The sequence below is a fragment of the Ursus arctos genome, unplaced genomic scaffold (genome assembly GCF_023065955.2).
Source record: "Ursus arctos isolate Adak ecotype North America unplaced genomic scaffold, UrsArc2.0 scaffold_1, whole genome shotgun sequence".
In the NCBI taxonomy this organism is placed as follows: domain Eukaryota; kingdom Metazoa; phylum Chordata; class Mammalia; order Carnivora; family Ursidae; genus Ursus; species Ursus arctos.
In genome coordinates, this window is record NW_026622763.1 from 95,752,566 (window position 1) to 95,769,627 (window position 17,062).

The window sequence follows — 17,062 nt, forward strand, 5'->3', positions numbered from 1 at the left end:
AAAGGGCACCAAAGCAAATTCTCGTTGAGGACGCGTATTTATCCTAGAGACTTGGCGTGCTGTTGAATCATAAAATGAATAAACTTCATTAAGAATATTCGAGCTCTAAACATAACACCCACCCTAATGTGTTCTGAGGATCCGTTTGAAATTCATTTGCTACTCCGGTAGCTGTGCTTCTGAAAAGGTGTAGACAAGCACATTTTTCTAAACAGAATTCCTAAAACAAGCTACTTAGGAATGCTTATAAATGGAACACATTGTGACAATCTTCCATAATTTAGAAAGCACTTTGGTGACTTTCAATATAACTTACCTTGACTTTTGCTTTACGTAGGCAAACTCCTTTAATAGCTTAGTAACCAAATTTGAGGTCAAATATTGTTATCTATGGAAAGGAATCATTTCTATTCAGATTCCTTTTCTAAATCAAACCTACACTTCCAATCATTCGAGGTTCATAAATCCTATACTTTTTGCATTGGAAAAATAGATAAATAGAGTTGATAACAAATGAATTGTTTTTTAATTATCACGGTAATTAAATTCGTTTTGCTGCCACTTCCCAAAAATCATTAGTTTTTTTTTTAAGATATTATAGCTCTCAATCTTTAAAAAAACATAACAACTCTTCATTCATATTACACAGTAGCATTTGCAGGCAATAACTTTCTCATCTCTCAGTAGGACACCCTCCCCTTTTCTGTATCCTTCCACTCACAGAACTGTCTGTACACAGGCCCTTTAGAATTCAGACATGGTTTTTTGAAATATCCTTTGCAATTCTGGAAATAACTCTAAAGATTCAAGGAGAAAAAACATACCCCTGAGACAAAGATATTAACTCACAACATTTTGCACAAGGCAAGTATTGAAGCCCGTATATAGGAACGGGTTTGCTTCTTCGTGTTGTTTTAATCTTTTATCCACTGCGAAAACATACTTTTTTCCTCTCGAGGTTGTCATTTCTGTCAGGACTGGAAAGATTTCATTAATCTGAAGGCAGCCAAAGTGCCAAGAAATACAGGGCTGGGGGTGGGAGGGGGTACCACGAGTCTCCTTTATGACTGGTTGCCTTTGAAATTATTTTTCCGGGAGCAACCTGAAATATTGACCCTTAGAGCAACTGCCTCCCTCCTCCTCACCGCCTGCCACCCACCGTAATGGCCAGATTCTCAGCTCGGCTCCATTCCACTGTGCTCTGTTTGCAAGCTGCTTCTGCCAAAGGCTCAGAGGAATATACGAGGGGAGATCATCAGCTTTGACTGCCAGTACCTGGACAGCTGACACTCAGCTCTCTACCTTATTTTTCTTAAACTTGGCCAAGATGCCCGGTATCTGTCAGTCACCAGCCCCTGGATGGCAGCCAGGGGGTCAACTCCTCCCGGCAAAGTGGAGGAACTGGTGACAGGTAGTACAAGGAAAAGTAAGAAATCAGCTAGTTATGAGGCTTCGTTGAACCCATGGGCAGCCACCGGGATCTGTACTTGCTGTAAGCCGCATAAATACAGAGGGATACATTAAAACTCTGACCCCCGACTGCCACTCCGAGAACATTCGAGAAAGTTTCTTTCTCTTTTTAACTTAGAAAATGTGTTTATTTATGCCACATATTGCCAGCCAGGCACTGCGCCAGGAGCCGAGAAGAGAGATTCACCCGGTCCCACTTTGGAGGAGCCCCTGAACTAATGTCATTGGTGCTGCCGTAAAGGTCACTGCGGGATGCCATCGAAACCCCTAGGAGGAGCCACGAATCTAGGTGAGAGTCCACGGAAGCCTCCAGGGAGAGGGGGAGATGCTCCTGGAAGGAAGGAGCCAGGGGAGGGGGGGAGTTACAAGGAGAGGAAGCTGATGGGGACCGGCCATACCTGGAGAAGAGCGTAGGGATCGTGACCCACTGGCCAAACAGCAAGCAGTTCAAGATGGCTGGAGGATGGGCACAGAGAAGGCGGATGGTGGCAAGAGATTGGAAAGGCAGCCAGGCCTCACAGGTCACCCCAAAAGGTTTGGGGGTTTTCTGGTGGGAACAGAACTACAGAAAAGTTGGCTTGAAAAAGGAGGTAGTGCTTTGAGGAAAACATGGACAGGAGTGATATGGAAAGTCAAAGTCAACAGACAGCTTGTTGGTTGGATATGGGCAGAAAGCTGCAGGGACGGGTCCAAGAGGCCTCCCAGGGTGCTGAGGTGAGGCTACTCTTCCCCAGATAAGGGACCCCGGAGAAAGAGAGCAGCTGAGAGTGAGGATGAGGAGTGCAGATGGGACATGGTGGGTGCACATGCCTGCGGGACATCGGAGTAGAGATGTGAGTGGCCAGACAGCCTACGGGGCAGCAGTCCAGAGAAGACGGGTTGGGGACCATTGGTCTTTGGGTAACATGGGAAGGCAGGTGGCGACCCAGTGGAGAACACATGATGAAGAGAGGAAAGTCAAGAAGATGGGACTCCGGGGTGCCCAGTGTCAGGAACGAGTGGCATGTCCGTGGCATCCAGAGAGAAGTGGAGAGCGAGTGTGTTGTCTGAACCCTGTGTGGGTGTCTTCGGTTACAGGATTTCAGCAAGTGACACCAGCTAGATAAATACGGTAGCTCCGAGTTTCAGAATCACTCTCCCTTCTGGACTAAGCAGATTCCGAAGAAGCGCCATGCAGACCTCAGCCATTCAAACCTCTGTTTCCCTTGTTCCCCCAACACTCTGATTCGTTGTCTGATACTCAGCTGCGAACCAGAGGCAGCACTGCAGAGCCCGAGGCAATAAACGGAGACGGGTGCTGGTGAAGGGCCAAGGGCCATGCCTTGCTCATCCTTTCACCCCCGAGGCAGCCCACAGCCCTGTTCCTGCACAGAAGGAGGCGCTAGATAGATCTGGAGTGAAGAAGGAATTTGGCATCTCTGAAGGGATAAGAATCTCAGGGAGCTTAAGGGACTGTCCAGCTGGTTAGTGGCAGAGCCCAGATTTCTGGTTTTTAAACTATGCTTCCCACCCCTTCTAAGAGGAGCCACGCACAGCAGCATTCATTACCTGTGTCTATTCAGACAAGGGTCATTCAAGTTCAGGACACACAGCCGGCACATAACAAGGGAAGAGGAAGGCGAGAGGCAGGGGCATTACTGGTTAACACGTGCTTCCCCCACCACAGGCATTCCTGCCCCAGCGCCATTCCTGTACTTGGCTTTCACCGTCCTGGCCCTTCTCCCAACACACACACACACAGAGATGGGCGTGTATGCACACACGTACTCACACACATGTGCACACTCACACACACACGTGCGCACACACACACACAGACACAGAGATGGGCGTGTATGCACACACGTACTCACACACATGTGCACACTCACACACACGTGCACACACACACAGACACAGAGATGGGCGTGTATGCACACACGTACTCACACACATGTGCACACTCACACACACACGTGCACACACACACAGAGATGGGCGTGTATGCACACACGTACTCACACACATGTGCACACTCACACACGTGCACACACACAGAGATGGGCGTGTATGCACACATGTACTCACACACATGTGCACACTCACACACACACGTGCACACACACACAAGCACACACACACAGAGAGATGGGCGTGTATGCACACACGTACTCACACACATGTGCACACTCACACACACACGTGCACACACACACGTGCACACACACACACAGACACACAGAGGCCTATGCACTCCCACCCCCTCTCATCTCCCCCTAGGGCAGAGGTGGGAGGGAGGAAATGGCCACAGCAAGGCCCTTCTCCAAGTGGCTGTGCCCCGTAGCTGAAAGCCTCTCTCCTAGTTTCCCAGAGACTACCCCTTGTCCAACCCAAAACAATGCTATCAGGTTCCTATTAAATTGCCATCTGTTTCCCCCTTTTCCAGGACAATGCAGCCCAGCAGCAGCCTGTGAGCTGAGACCTGCATTTTCACAGGTGCAGTAAAGAAGGCGTGTTTCCTCCTTGTTCTTTGTTGTGGCCTGTGGCTGTGACATCATTTCCCGTCCTCTGACCAGTATTAGCTCATGGCTGAGCCAACTCAGTAACTGGGTAAGGAGACAGAGAAGTTGAGTAGATTGTGCCAGAGACCGGGCCGCTCCACCTGGCTCTGCTGCTCACCCCACCAGGACCTGAGATTCCTAATCCCTCAGGTTTGGTCCCATCATCTCCACTGCAAATAAAAAGCAGCAATGGTAGTAATTGACCTGACTCTCTCCACAGATCAGAGGAGCTAAAATACCCCAGAGGGGATAGAGGTCTCAAGTGCTCTATCAGAGCAATGATCTCAAGGTCACAGATTGTATATTTAATATTGTTTTAACTGCCCCCCCCAATAATATCCAGCAAATGTAGTTGGGAATAGGTAAATAAATTAGCATACATTATTTTAATGGAATACTGTGCAGTAGTTACAAACAATGAGAGAACTTTAGAGAAGCAGACTGGCACTGTCTGGTAAGGTTGAAGAAATACATTGTCTCCACTTCAGCATGTCCCCTCCCGGGTATAATCTTTGGAGAAACTGTCTCGCATGGGCACAAAAGAAGGCAAATTCAAGAATGTTCTATAGCTGCATTATTTGAAATAGCAAAAGAAAAAAAAAGTGGGGAACCACCTAAATGGACATCAGTAAAGAATGGATAATTAATTTTCCCACCTCCCTGCAGAATATACTACATCGAGGGAAATGAATGATCCCGAACTACCCGTTTCAGTCTGAATGAATCACAAACATAAAGTCGCAAGAAAACGCCCACAGGATTATACATTGTATACAAAATGTGGAAATATGCAGACACTTTCCAGTGCTTACAGATAGAGACCTAGGTAGTCGAAGCACAGAGAAATGCTCGGCAATGAGAAACACCAAATTCAAGATGGTGGTTGCCTCCTCTTGTGGTGGGGAAGGAGGGGAATGTGATCAATGGCTTCAGAATCTTTATTTAGTAAGCTGGGTGGTGGGTGCATGAGTGCTCGTTGTATTATTTTTAGAACTTTCTGAAGTATTTCATAATCACCTTAATGAGAGACATCAATTATACACTGACCTAGAAAGGTAGCTCTGGTATAGTGTTCAACAAAACAGAAGCATATGGAGCATAGGATTCTCTTTTCCTGTAAGAACCATATATGTGCATAGTGTTTGTGTGTATGATTGATAAACACAGAAAAAAGTCTAGAAGGCTATCGTCAAGCTTGCCTCAATAGCGTATCAATGGCGGACACCTCTGGGAGATGGGATTACAGGGTTTAGAAGCAGTTTCACTTCTTTATGTATTTCTGTATTGTTTGTATTTAATACAAATACCATGTACTGCTTTTATAGTTCGGTAATAAATTATGCATGAACCAATTCAAATAACACATGAACTACACCCTTCTTTTTTTTTTTTTTAAAGATTTTATTTATTTGACAGAGACAGCCAGCGAGAGAGGGAACACAAGCAGGGGGAGTGGGAGAGGAAGAAGCAGGCTCATAGTGGAGGAGCCTGATGTGGGGCTCGATCCCATAATGCCGGGATCACGCCCTGAGCCGAAGGCAGACGCTTAACCGCTGTGCCACCCAGGCGCCCCTGAACTACACCCTTCTAATCCATTCTTTCAACAGATGTTTATTAAGCATCTGCTATGTAATTCAGGCACTGGGCTAGATGGTGGGGTTCCATGACTAACAAAAATTAATACTGCCCTGGTTCTCGTGGAGCTTATATCCTGGTGGAAGAGACAGACATTCATCAAATAATCACCCAATGAAAGAGAAAGGGGCACCTGTGTTAAATGTTACAGCCAAGTGGTGCAGAGGATTGGAGCTGCTCAGGGAAGTCAGGCCACCTCAGCAGAAGTTGTTCTGGTGTTTGAACAGGAGAAGTGGGAAAGACATTCTAGGACAAGGGCCAGCACGTGCAAAGGTCCTGTGGTAAGCAGGAGAGTGGTGGTGTGAAGGACTGGCTTATGTGGCCAGTGGTACCATGTGCTAACATAGAAAATTCTGGAAGAAGAGCAGAGTTGGCTGGGATGTGACTAGAAGGTTTTTGAATTACGAGTTCTGAGAAAATGTCATGTGATTCAGAATGTTCCTATCAACCCAGAGAAGAAGCAGATCCAGACAGTCACTGGACAGATGACAACAATTCCTAATATTTATTGAGCACTTTCTGTTACATGACGTCTCGATATGTAAAACCAAAACAACCTTTAATAATTTGGCATCTTTTTTGTTGTTGCTACAATAGTGATAGGAAAATAAAACTTTATTTTTATATGTTTATAAAAATTTTACAGAAAATTTGGGGTTCACCAAACTGGGGAAAATAGCTCTGTGCCCCCTGAGGGGTTGTGATCACATCTGTGTGACCTTCCACTGTGCCCAGAGCAATGCCTGACACCTTGTGGGCACTTCACAAATGTTTGCTGGCATCAGCTGTTGTCTGAACGTATGTGGAGAAGTTTCTACCTGATACACGCACACCATTTCTACTCCTCTGACAGAGAAACGATCGCTATTTGTCAACAATATGGGTGGTAGGCCAACTGTGATTGATAAGCTAAAGGGGTCTTTCCTCACTAGAAGTTTAAGAAATGACCCCAAACAAAGCAAAATAAACAAACAAAACAAAACAAGCAAAACCAAAAATCCTGCCACCACCTGCAAAGAAGGGGTCATAACTGCTGTTAGAAGCCCTCACCTTGGTTTTAGACAAGTCTTTTTCCCGAAGGACTCACATTCATGAAGTGACACGTCTATAAATCGGTCAGGGTAACAACTCACTTTGAACCATCGATCATTTTTTTTTTTTTAAGATTTTTAAAAAATTTTTTATTTATTTGACAGAGAGAGACAGCCAGCGAGAGAGGGAACACAAGCAGGGGGAGTGGGAGAGGAAGAAGCAGGCTCCCAGTGGAGGAGCCCGATGTGGGGCTTGATCCCAGGACTCCGGGATCACGCCCTGAGCCAAAGGCAGACGCTTAACGACTGCGCCACCCAGGCGCCCCGAACCATCGATCATTTTTAAACATTTCACTAACATATAATGTACGCCTCTAAAAATCATCTAGAAATGGGCATATACTGTAACCCCGCACCTCAAATTCTCCCAGAGACGATGCTCCATCAGAAAGTCTGGCCTTAATTACTATGTAGGTTACAAATAGAGATGGATATTCTCTCTCCTGGCAAGAAACACCACTTCCCATGCCAGCCTCTAAATCATTAAAGCTCGCTCAGCACAAAGCCGACGAGGCAGTCAGACCGAAACCAACATGCCTGGACCGGCCCGGCGGCCCTGCAAAGCTTGGGGCTTTGCTGTGCGTGTCAGCTGTTCCTCGCTTCCAATGTGCCTCAGTTCCCAGTTGATATTTATGTCCCAGCCGCTGTGAAGGGCCACGGCCGTACCGACCAGACAGCAAAAATAGGAGAGACAGGGCAATAACCATACACATTAATAACAAATCTGTTTTTAAACCACGAGGCAGGATTTTTGGTCTCTTCGACTTCATAAAAGAACTTTTATAAGACCCAAACTGAGGTTGCGGTTTCTATGGCTACCTGGTACAAATGTCTCGTGGCTGAGGTTTTTTTCCCCCAATATGAATCATTCTGAAAAGGTTTCCAAATCTGTCTGCGGTATCTCTTCTGTGAGATGACACAAAAGAAAAAGAAGGGCAGCTCTTGAATTGCACACAATCAAAGCATAAACAATAATATTGCTCAAATACCCGACTTGAAAAGTCAAGTTGCCACATCGGGAAGAGAATTGGTCTGAGGAGGGAGAAGACTTGAGTTGGAATCTCGCTCCGTTATGGGCAAGGGTCAGTTTCTTTGCTCCTTCCCCAAATGGGCTGGCCGAACCCTTGGTCCCAGAGGGGATTACTGAGATAAGGAGCCTGTGTGTGCTGGCACAGGGTCAATGCCAATAATGCACTCTTTTTTTTTAGTGCAGGCACTGAAAGCAGTGCATTTTCAACTATTCTATTCAGTGCTAGCATATTTGCTCACTCCATATTTTTTTAATCCAACCAGATCTACGATGACACACATTTTAACATAAGTGTGTTTGGATTCACTGGTCTTCACTTAAAAGGTGAGTAGTCCAATATGAGGGAAACTTACAGTGCATTAAATTACCTGTTTGGCAAAGTCATACTTAAAGATTAAAAACAGGAACCTCTTGACTCACTGCTGCCCAACCATTACAGAGGCTTCCGACACACACAAAGGCAGGTGCCTGTCAGGAGAGGTTACTTATGGAAGGGGAGGAGAGACAAAATGAGAACACTGGGGTAGTTATTACCATGATTAAGTCATCAAGCTCAACTGTTGGGTGGGACCTTAGATGTCTAGTCCACTCCTCTTGGCTTTTTAGATTGAAAATATCCAGGTAAGGAAGATGGCTGGGTTGCCTCAGGTCACCCAGTTTAATATGGTTCAGCTGGAATTAGAACATGTCTGAGGGACAGTGGCTTAAGCATCTGCCTTGGGCTCAGGTCATGACCCCAGGGTCTGGAGATCAAGCCCTGCATAGGGGCTCCCTGTTCAGGGAGGAGCCTGCTTCACCCTCTGCCTGCCGCTCCCCCTGCTTGTGTTCTCTCTCTGACAAATAAACAAATAAAATTAAAAAAAAAAAAAAGAATATGGTCTAATGGATGCACTTTGGTTCACAAGTGTAAGAAAGGATAACCTCTAACCCATACTAGTTAACCAATGGGTACCATTTCTAAATACTTCCAGTGGGAGTCATCATTTTTAAATGGCGATTTCCTTTCATTGTGAATAAAGGACCCTCTCCCCACACCCCTAATACATGCGCCTGGTAAGGTTTAGGGCTCCTGGTTCCTGGAGGAATTGCTAGTACCATCAGTCATGGAATGAAGACACCTGGTCTCATTAGGCGCAAAGATGATCTTGCCCGTCATGGCTGGCTTCCTGTTTAGCGATTAATAAAATGAGACTAATTGTCACAGAACAGCAGACTATTTCTTCACCAAGTCAGTGAGGTGGAGGGAGTGGGAGGGACTCTTCTAGATTAAGAGAGACTTAGGAAACATCACCAGTGCAATGTGTGGACCTTGACTGATTCAGGTAAACCAACTATAAATGACATTTAGGGACAACTGGGGAAACTGGGGGGGGGGGGTGTGAGTATTAAATACAACTAGGGAATTACTAGTAATTTTGTTAGGTGTCATAATGGTATTGTGGTTAGGGAGGAAAACGTCCTTACTTTTTAGAGATCCATAGTCCTTATTTACAGGAAAAATGCCATGATACTATAATAATTTTAAAATATTTAATTTAAAAGTAATAGATGAAATAAATTATTTAAGAGATCTTAAAATTTCCTTAGGGGAAATAATATCCGTCCTTTATGACCTCCCTGGTCATGTCCATCTATTTCTATCTAGTACCATGGAAGCTATATTTCGTTTATAGTCCTTAAAAGAAAGGGAACACGTTACATTTGGATATTAGGATCCAAATAAAGATCACTAACTTTATAAAGTTAAAACTTTATCTTTATAGGGGCGCCTGGGTCGCTCAGTCATTTAGCGTCTGCCTTGGGCTCAGGTCATGATCCCGGAGTCCTGGGATCGAGCCCTGCATCAGGCTCTCTGCTCAGCAGAAAGCCTGCTTCTCCCTCTCCCACTCCCCCTGCTGGTGTTCCCTCTCTCGCTGTGTCTCTCTCTGTCAAATTAATTAATAAAATCTTTAAAAAAAAAAAAACAAAGAACAAAAACAAAAACAAAACTTTATCTTTATAACCTTTATATCTTTATAATATATAAATTATTTTTAATTTCAGAATGTCTTGAGCAGCACTGGCTCTAACTGTGTGATATTCCGAGATAATAGATTTCTGAGCAGTAATAATACACATGATGGAAAAAAGGGTAGAGGAACACAACAGTAGTTAACTTCTAATAAATTAGACAATATATTTCTAAAGTGTTAAAAAAAATGATCAGAAAAATCCTTTGTTAGCCTCCCTTGTTCCATTCTTCCGTTAGGCCAGTTACGGATTATACGCTCGGTGGGTGGGTGCAGGAGGGCTGGAAGGTAACGGATGGTCTGATGTGGTTTTGAAAGAGCAGCCTTCATCATCCTTTTTTTTTTTTTTTTTTAGGATGTATTTATTTATTTGAGAGAAAGAGAAAGAGACACAAGCAGGGGGAGCTGCAGGCAGAGGGAGAAGCTGATTCCCCGCTTTTCAGGGAGCCCAGGGCAGGGCTGGATCCCAGGACCCCAGGATCATGACCTGAGCCAAAGGCAGACGTCTCACCGACTGAACCACCCAGGCGCCCCAGCCTTCATCATTCTTGACTTCATCCATGAATATTTACTGAGTGCTTGTGATGTGGTGAGAGCCATGGCCCGAGCCGGCCCCTGACTGGCCGGACAGGAGGTGTGATTGAAGCTGCCTCCCAGGCCCTCCCGTGGGCCCTCGGGACACCTTGTGCCTCCCTCCCTCCTGGGAGCACAGGCAATGCCCTCTTTGTATCACCCGGAAGTAGGAGTTTTGGCCGTTGACGCCCGGCATTTGCAAGGGAAAGCCCCAGATAGATCACGAGGCATATTTTCAATTCTCTGTTAACTAAGAAGAAAGTCATCATAGTCAAGGACCGCAACGACGACAAGCCAGCTTGGGCCGGGAGCCTGGGTGGTTAGGGTGATAGCTTTGTCCTGAACCATCATCTCACATTGACCCACTTCCTCTCATGATAAAGCACCCAAGTTTGAGAGAGCTGGAGGTGCGAGTTCTCTTCTGGCACCGACGGAATTGTGTCTCTGGGGTTGGGGAACTCACGCCCTCATTAGCTCCGCGTTCGTACGAGGAGAGCTAACATCACCGCTCCCCTCTCTACCGTCTCTATTGACTTCACCTGTTTGCTTTTACGGAGACTCAGAAGCTGCGTGAAAAGATTACTATAAATAACCTCATCAGAGTATCAACAAACAGGCTTAAAAAAAACCTCTTTAAAATAATTGTTCATTTGCCTGTAATTAGTAAACACCCTCGCAGACCTTCAAAGGAAAGGGTAACACGTGCATGGTGATCCCTGTCTGTCGGCCACGTCAGCTCCGGAACAAAGGAAATTCAGAGTTAAAGGACTTTTAACCTCACTGGGACTGCTGCTTTGAAGATCGGAATATTTACGCCAAGCTTTGTTGGTCTGGGGCTACTGGGGCTTATCAGTCACCACATGGGCTCCTACGAGGTCTAACCAGAAACTTCCAACCTGCATGGATATATCGGATTCCACGATCTACAGAACATGTAAGTCTCCATCAGCGCTCTCTCCGTGTAGAGACCTACACACACACACACACACATGCACACGCACACGCACAAACACACACAGAGATGTTTTTTCCTCGTTATTAATCACCACAATCAAAACCGTGAAAAAAATCCTCACTGGGTTCTGTCAACACAATTTCGAAACCAAATACTTGAGATGCGGATGGAAGAGCCAAAAATACTCAATTTACTCAGAGCAATTAGGTCCTACCTCATTAAGAATAAAAAGAACTACTTTCCAGAAAACGTGTCAGCCCCTTGTCACGGCAATTGTTCATTTTCCTTCAGGTTCAAAATATTTTTATCTTAAATGTCAAAGGCTCTCTTCCAAAGATGTTTACCCAGTCGCCCAAATCTGACAGGATGTGCAGCTGTGAATGAGCTGGTGAAATTCAAAAGCTTGAAATCCTGTTTTCAGACTCGACACACTAGATTTTCTGGGTCTTTTGACACTGCTCCCTTTCAACTCTTTTAATCACGCCCTAAACTCTTCAGGCACCCTGGGACCAGCTGGAATACAGGTATCTATTCAAAAATTGTAACTTCTCACTGATGCAAAGGAATGCTCTGGGAATTTAAACTAACCCACTTCCTCCACTTGCTTTCCAAATTAAAGCTCAGGAAGCCAGACCCGAATACTAACATTTCTCCCTAGGATAATGAGGAAGTAAATAAGCAGGAGGCTCAAGACGGTCTCTGGGTCTTTGGCTATCCATGCTTTGGACCACTTTTTAGGCAAGACCGCCCCACAGGGAAGGCAGGCTGGCCCCTCGTAATTCTCCTCTTGGAAAGGATCCAGCACGGGCCTGAGTCATACCCGCTTTGGTCCAGAGTAAAGAGGAATGGCTCTGAAATAAAGTAATAGCCATGGGAATGCAGTTTTTCTGGAAAACAATTGGCCCATACATTATCAAGAGCTTTAAAAAGGTGACTACCCGGGTGCCTGGGAAGATCAGACAGTTAAACATACAACTCTCGAATTTGGCTCAGGTAGTGATCTCAGGATCATGAGATGGAGCCCTGTGTTGGGCTCCATGCTGGGCGTGGAGCCTGCGTAAGATTCTCTTTCTCCCTCTCCTTCTGCCCCTCCCCCGCTCATGCTCATTCGCGCACGTGCTCCCTCTCTCTCTCAAAAAAAAAAAAAAATAATAATAATAATAGGACTATCTTCTGCCTCAGTAATTCTCCTTCTAAAAAGCTATTCTCAGTAAATATAAGAAATTTTGACAAATATTTGTGGACAGAGATAATCACAGCATTGTGGATATGTGAAAGTAGGGGGAAAATAGCCTAAATTCCAAATAGACTAATAAGCCAGAGTGTTTCTGCACCATAGGAGCAGAGTGAAATAAATCACGGCACTCTCATTTGAAAAACTTTTTTTTCTGTTTTTTTCATAATAATTTTTTATTATGATATGTTAGACACCATACAGTACATCCTTAGTTTTTGATGTCACATTCCATGATTCATTATTTGCGTATAACACCCAGTGCTCCATGCAGTATGTGCCCTCCTTAATACCCATCACCAGCCTAGCCCAATCCCACTTCTTTCAAATAATACCTACTGGTGTAAAACTGCTTATGTTAATGTTACATTCGAAAAGCCAAGGTCTCACAGTCCATTTGTAGTGTGTTTCTTGATGGTAAAGAAATACGCATCGAAAGAACAGTAAGAAAGTACAAGTGTGAATAATGGTGATCTCCGGATAGTGGGTTAACTGGGATATTTCTTTTCATTTTTATCTTTCTGTATTTTCCAAATTACCTGAAATGTGCATTTAGAACTTTAATAAGAAGAAAACAATAAATACATATATTTTTCAACAAAGTAACTCAAATGCAACATCTCCCTCCTTTATTACTCTGCACAGAAATATCAGGTAAAATGAGTTAGAATAAATTCAAAGTTATTGGGGGAGACTTAAAATATTAGACCTTAGAGTAGTTCCTGCAGTTGGTTTTAAAATTGATTGCAGAAGTTCAAAGTAAATAAATAGAATTGCACATGTCCATGATGTACATTTGTATTTTGAGGACAGAATCTTAATTGTGCACACACACGCCGACGACATTTATCAAACCAGATACTCTTGGTTAATTCAAATTTTAATGAGCTCTTGTATGAAATTTTTCTTCAAGCTTCTTTTGACACAGGCATCCCCAGTTTGGGGGACCCTAACCACGTTTGTTTGCATTTTCTTTTTAACAATAAATATTTATTGAATACCAAGTGTAGGTCAGGCACCATGCTAGGGACTCAAGATATAGTAGTAAATGAAACAGACATGATCTGTCCGTATTCTCTCACTAGGCTCTTCATTCTGGTGGGTATTAAGCAAACATTCATAACAGATGACAACCAGTTCTAATAAGGAAAAGAATCAAGTCAGGGTCCAATATAGGTGTCAGCCATCAGGAACGACTTCTCTGATGAATGAGGGAAAACCAGCCATGGACAGAGCATTCTGGGCATATGGAACAGCAAACGTCCTGGGGCAGAAAGGTGTGTACTATGTTTAGGCAACTACGGGGAATCCAGGGTAGTTGAAGAAGAGTCACTGATTGTGGAAGCATGACGTTGGGAAGGATTGTCAAGGGGTTGGCAAGAACCACAGCAGTCAATGATTTCCACAGGCTGTGGTGAAGAGTTGAATTGGTTGCAGTGGGAAGCCAATAATTTTCTTCATTCTTACTCAAGTCTTTTTTAACCTCATTCTTAACTAATTATAGACTCACAGGAAGTTGCAAAAAATAGTCCATCGATTTCCCTTGTACTTCTGCCAGCCTCCCCCCACGGTGGCCTCTTCTATGGGCACAGTACAAAATCAGAATGAGGAGGCTGACGTTGGCACAACGCTGTTCTCTAGACCACAGATCTTGTTCAGGTTAAAGATTTCGTGTGTGTGTGTAGTTTCATTTGTGTGTGTGTGTAGTTCCATGCAATTTTATCCCATGCATAGATTCTAGTGAAGGATTTTAAATGGGTGATATAATCTGGTTTCCGTTTCGGACGCCAGGGTCTGTGAGAAGAATGAGTTGGGTCACAGCAGTTAGGACTACTCTCGTGGGAGCCAGTGGGGGTTCCAACTAGTGTGGGGGCAGCAGAGAGAGTGACAAGACAATGGAATTCTGTGGGAGGTGGAAATGGTGGGGACAGCCAGGCTTGGGGTAAACCGGATGCAGGGGCTGGGGGGCAGATCAAATACTCCAGGTCTCTGGCTTGAACAGCCAGGTGGTCAGCAGTGTCATTTGCCAGGAGGAAGACGTCCGCTCAGGGAGCGGGTTGAGTCACAGCTGCTCCAAGCATGTAAATAGGAGCTGCAATCTACCTCTGATTTGGGTGGAGGGCACACATTTGAGAATCAGTGGCATTTACACAGCATCCAAAGCCGTTAAAAGTCCCGCATGAAATTGGAAGACTTTATTTTTAGTTACAAAGATGTGCAATATAACTAATTATTATAATAAAATAAAATCAGTTTACTTTAAGAAAAGAAGCCCTGGGTGGCATCACCAAGGGAGTGAGTGTAAGGAGGTGGCCCCGAGCAGAGCTCTGACACCCGAATACCCTAGTTAGTGCATGCTCGTTCTACTTCACCATTTACTGGTCATTTCGTTGGGAGTAATGTCTCCTTGGAGAGACTGTAAACCTCCAAGTGGCAGAGAGCCTGTCTTTTTAAAAAAATTTAATAGCAGTGTAGCTAACACACCATGTTCTATTAGTTTCAGGTGTACAATATAGGGGTTCCACACTTCCATATATTAATCAGTGCTCATTGAGATAAGTGTAGTCTGCACCCCCTTCACCTGTTGCCCCCCAGCCCCCAGCCCCCTCCCGGGAGAAGACCCTGTCTTAAAATCTTGCTCTGCTCCTCACAGTGCCTGGCACGGTGGCATGAACACTAGGAATGCTCAATAAATGTGGTTTTGTTTGGCAAATGTTCACAAACTGTGACCTTTTTGCCTGGTATTAGGACAAGCACCAGGGAGACAGAGAACACCAGCTTCATTGGCTTGGCGGTCAGTGCCCATTTCCACCTGTAACGACATGAGGACGTGCATGCAGTCGGGACAGACATTTTCCTCTCAGGTAAGAAACCCCACAAGCTCTGATGCGGATCTGATTGTACCAAAAAAAGATGCCAACTTAAAACACGGGGTTCATGTTTTTCTTCTCAATACCGGCACCAACCACCTTCAACAATTAACAAAAAATGATGCTATCCTTGAATTACCACACGCCAGAATAACTATCGTTTATGAGATACTCTTGAGAGGTTTTGGGAACCGTTAAAAACAGGTTGTCAAAGCTCTACCAATTCCTAAATGACAATGGAAGCACAGCTTGTAAATTAACAGAATATTTAAAGTGTCATAGAAACTATTTCTATTATGTGAGGCTCGAGCAGAGAAATCATCTGATGTATCAGGAACAAGAAAAACATGTTTTCTATTCCATAGAATGCCCTTTGACTCTTTATTCTGATTTCATGGGCTCTGTGCACAGCTGGGTGGCTAGCTTGACACTGAATACACAGCCAGGCGGTATGAGGATCGTGTGAATGGCTGTTTGCTATGAACCTGCAAAATCTCTTTTGCAGAAAATTCTCACTCTCCAGAAATTTCGGAAGATTTTCCCCATTTCACTTAAAAATCCATACCATCATTCATTCGCTCAGTGATTATTTATTGGGCTCCTTCCACATTCAGCATTTATTGGGCTCCTACTATGTGCCAGGTGTTGATGTAGGGGATGAAGCTATGGATGTGGATGAAACAGACAAAAATTCTTGCCCCTCCCCCACTTAGGGAGGTCCCGGGAAATAAGAATGAACTCATGAAGGAACTCAGAAATGAGACCTGAATGATGCAAAGGGATAACAGCTGTGATGTGCTACAGACCAGAGCCAAAGCACATGCCGTGCTCTGGGATCCAACACGAACCCAGTCTGTTTAGCGAGCCAGACAAAGCTGGGCCCACGACTTGCTGTAAGGATCCTTGAGAAGTCATCTCTGATGATTTGGTTTTACGATTTTAGTTGACAGGTATTATTAGACCAACAAAGCCTAATTTGGAAAAAAAAAATCAGTATGTTATTTGCATCTCAAATTAAATTCTTCTTTCTATTCCATTTATATTTGTTTATCCTGCACCTCCATCCGCACAAGTTGGAGTGTCCTTACTGTAAGAGGCTTAAACTGAATGAGGGTAACACTGGCGTCAAAGGAGAAACCAGAGGCGCCTGGGTGGCTCAGTCCATTAAGCGGCTGAATCTTGATTTTAGTTCAGGGCATGATCTCAGGGTCCTGAGATTGAGCCCCAGGCTCGTGCTGGGTGTGGAGTCTGCTTGAGATTCTCTCTCTCCCTCTCCCTCTGCACGATCTCCCTGCTTGCGTGCACACGTGTGCTAGCTCTCTCTAAAGAAAAGAAAAAGAAAAAGGAAAAAGAGAAACCCAAATCATGAAAAATTGGTGTTGAGGCTCCTGGTGTCCAGGGCCATACTTAAGGTAACTGAAAACCTGGTGTAGCGTCCCAGAACCAGCTCGGGAGCAGAGATGCCGAGTGTCGTTTGTGCTCTGTGCGGGTCAGCAAGGACACGGCTGGCGGTCAGCCAATGGAAGCTATCCACCGCAGATCTCACCCTCTCCCAAAATCTGCAGTGATATTTCCCATTTGCATCTAATTTAGCGGCCTGTTCTTTGTAAGACATGAGTGAACACTCCTCTTTATGTTAATTTTCACACATGAAT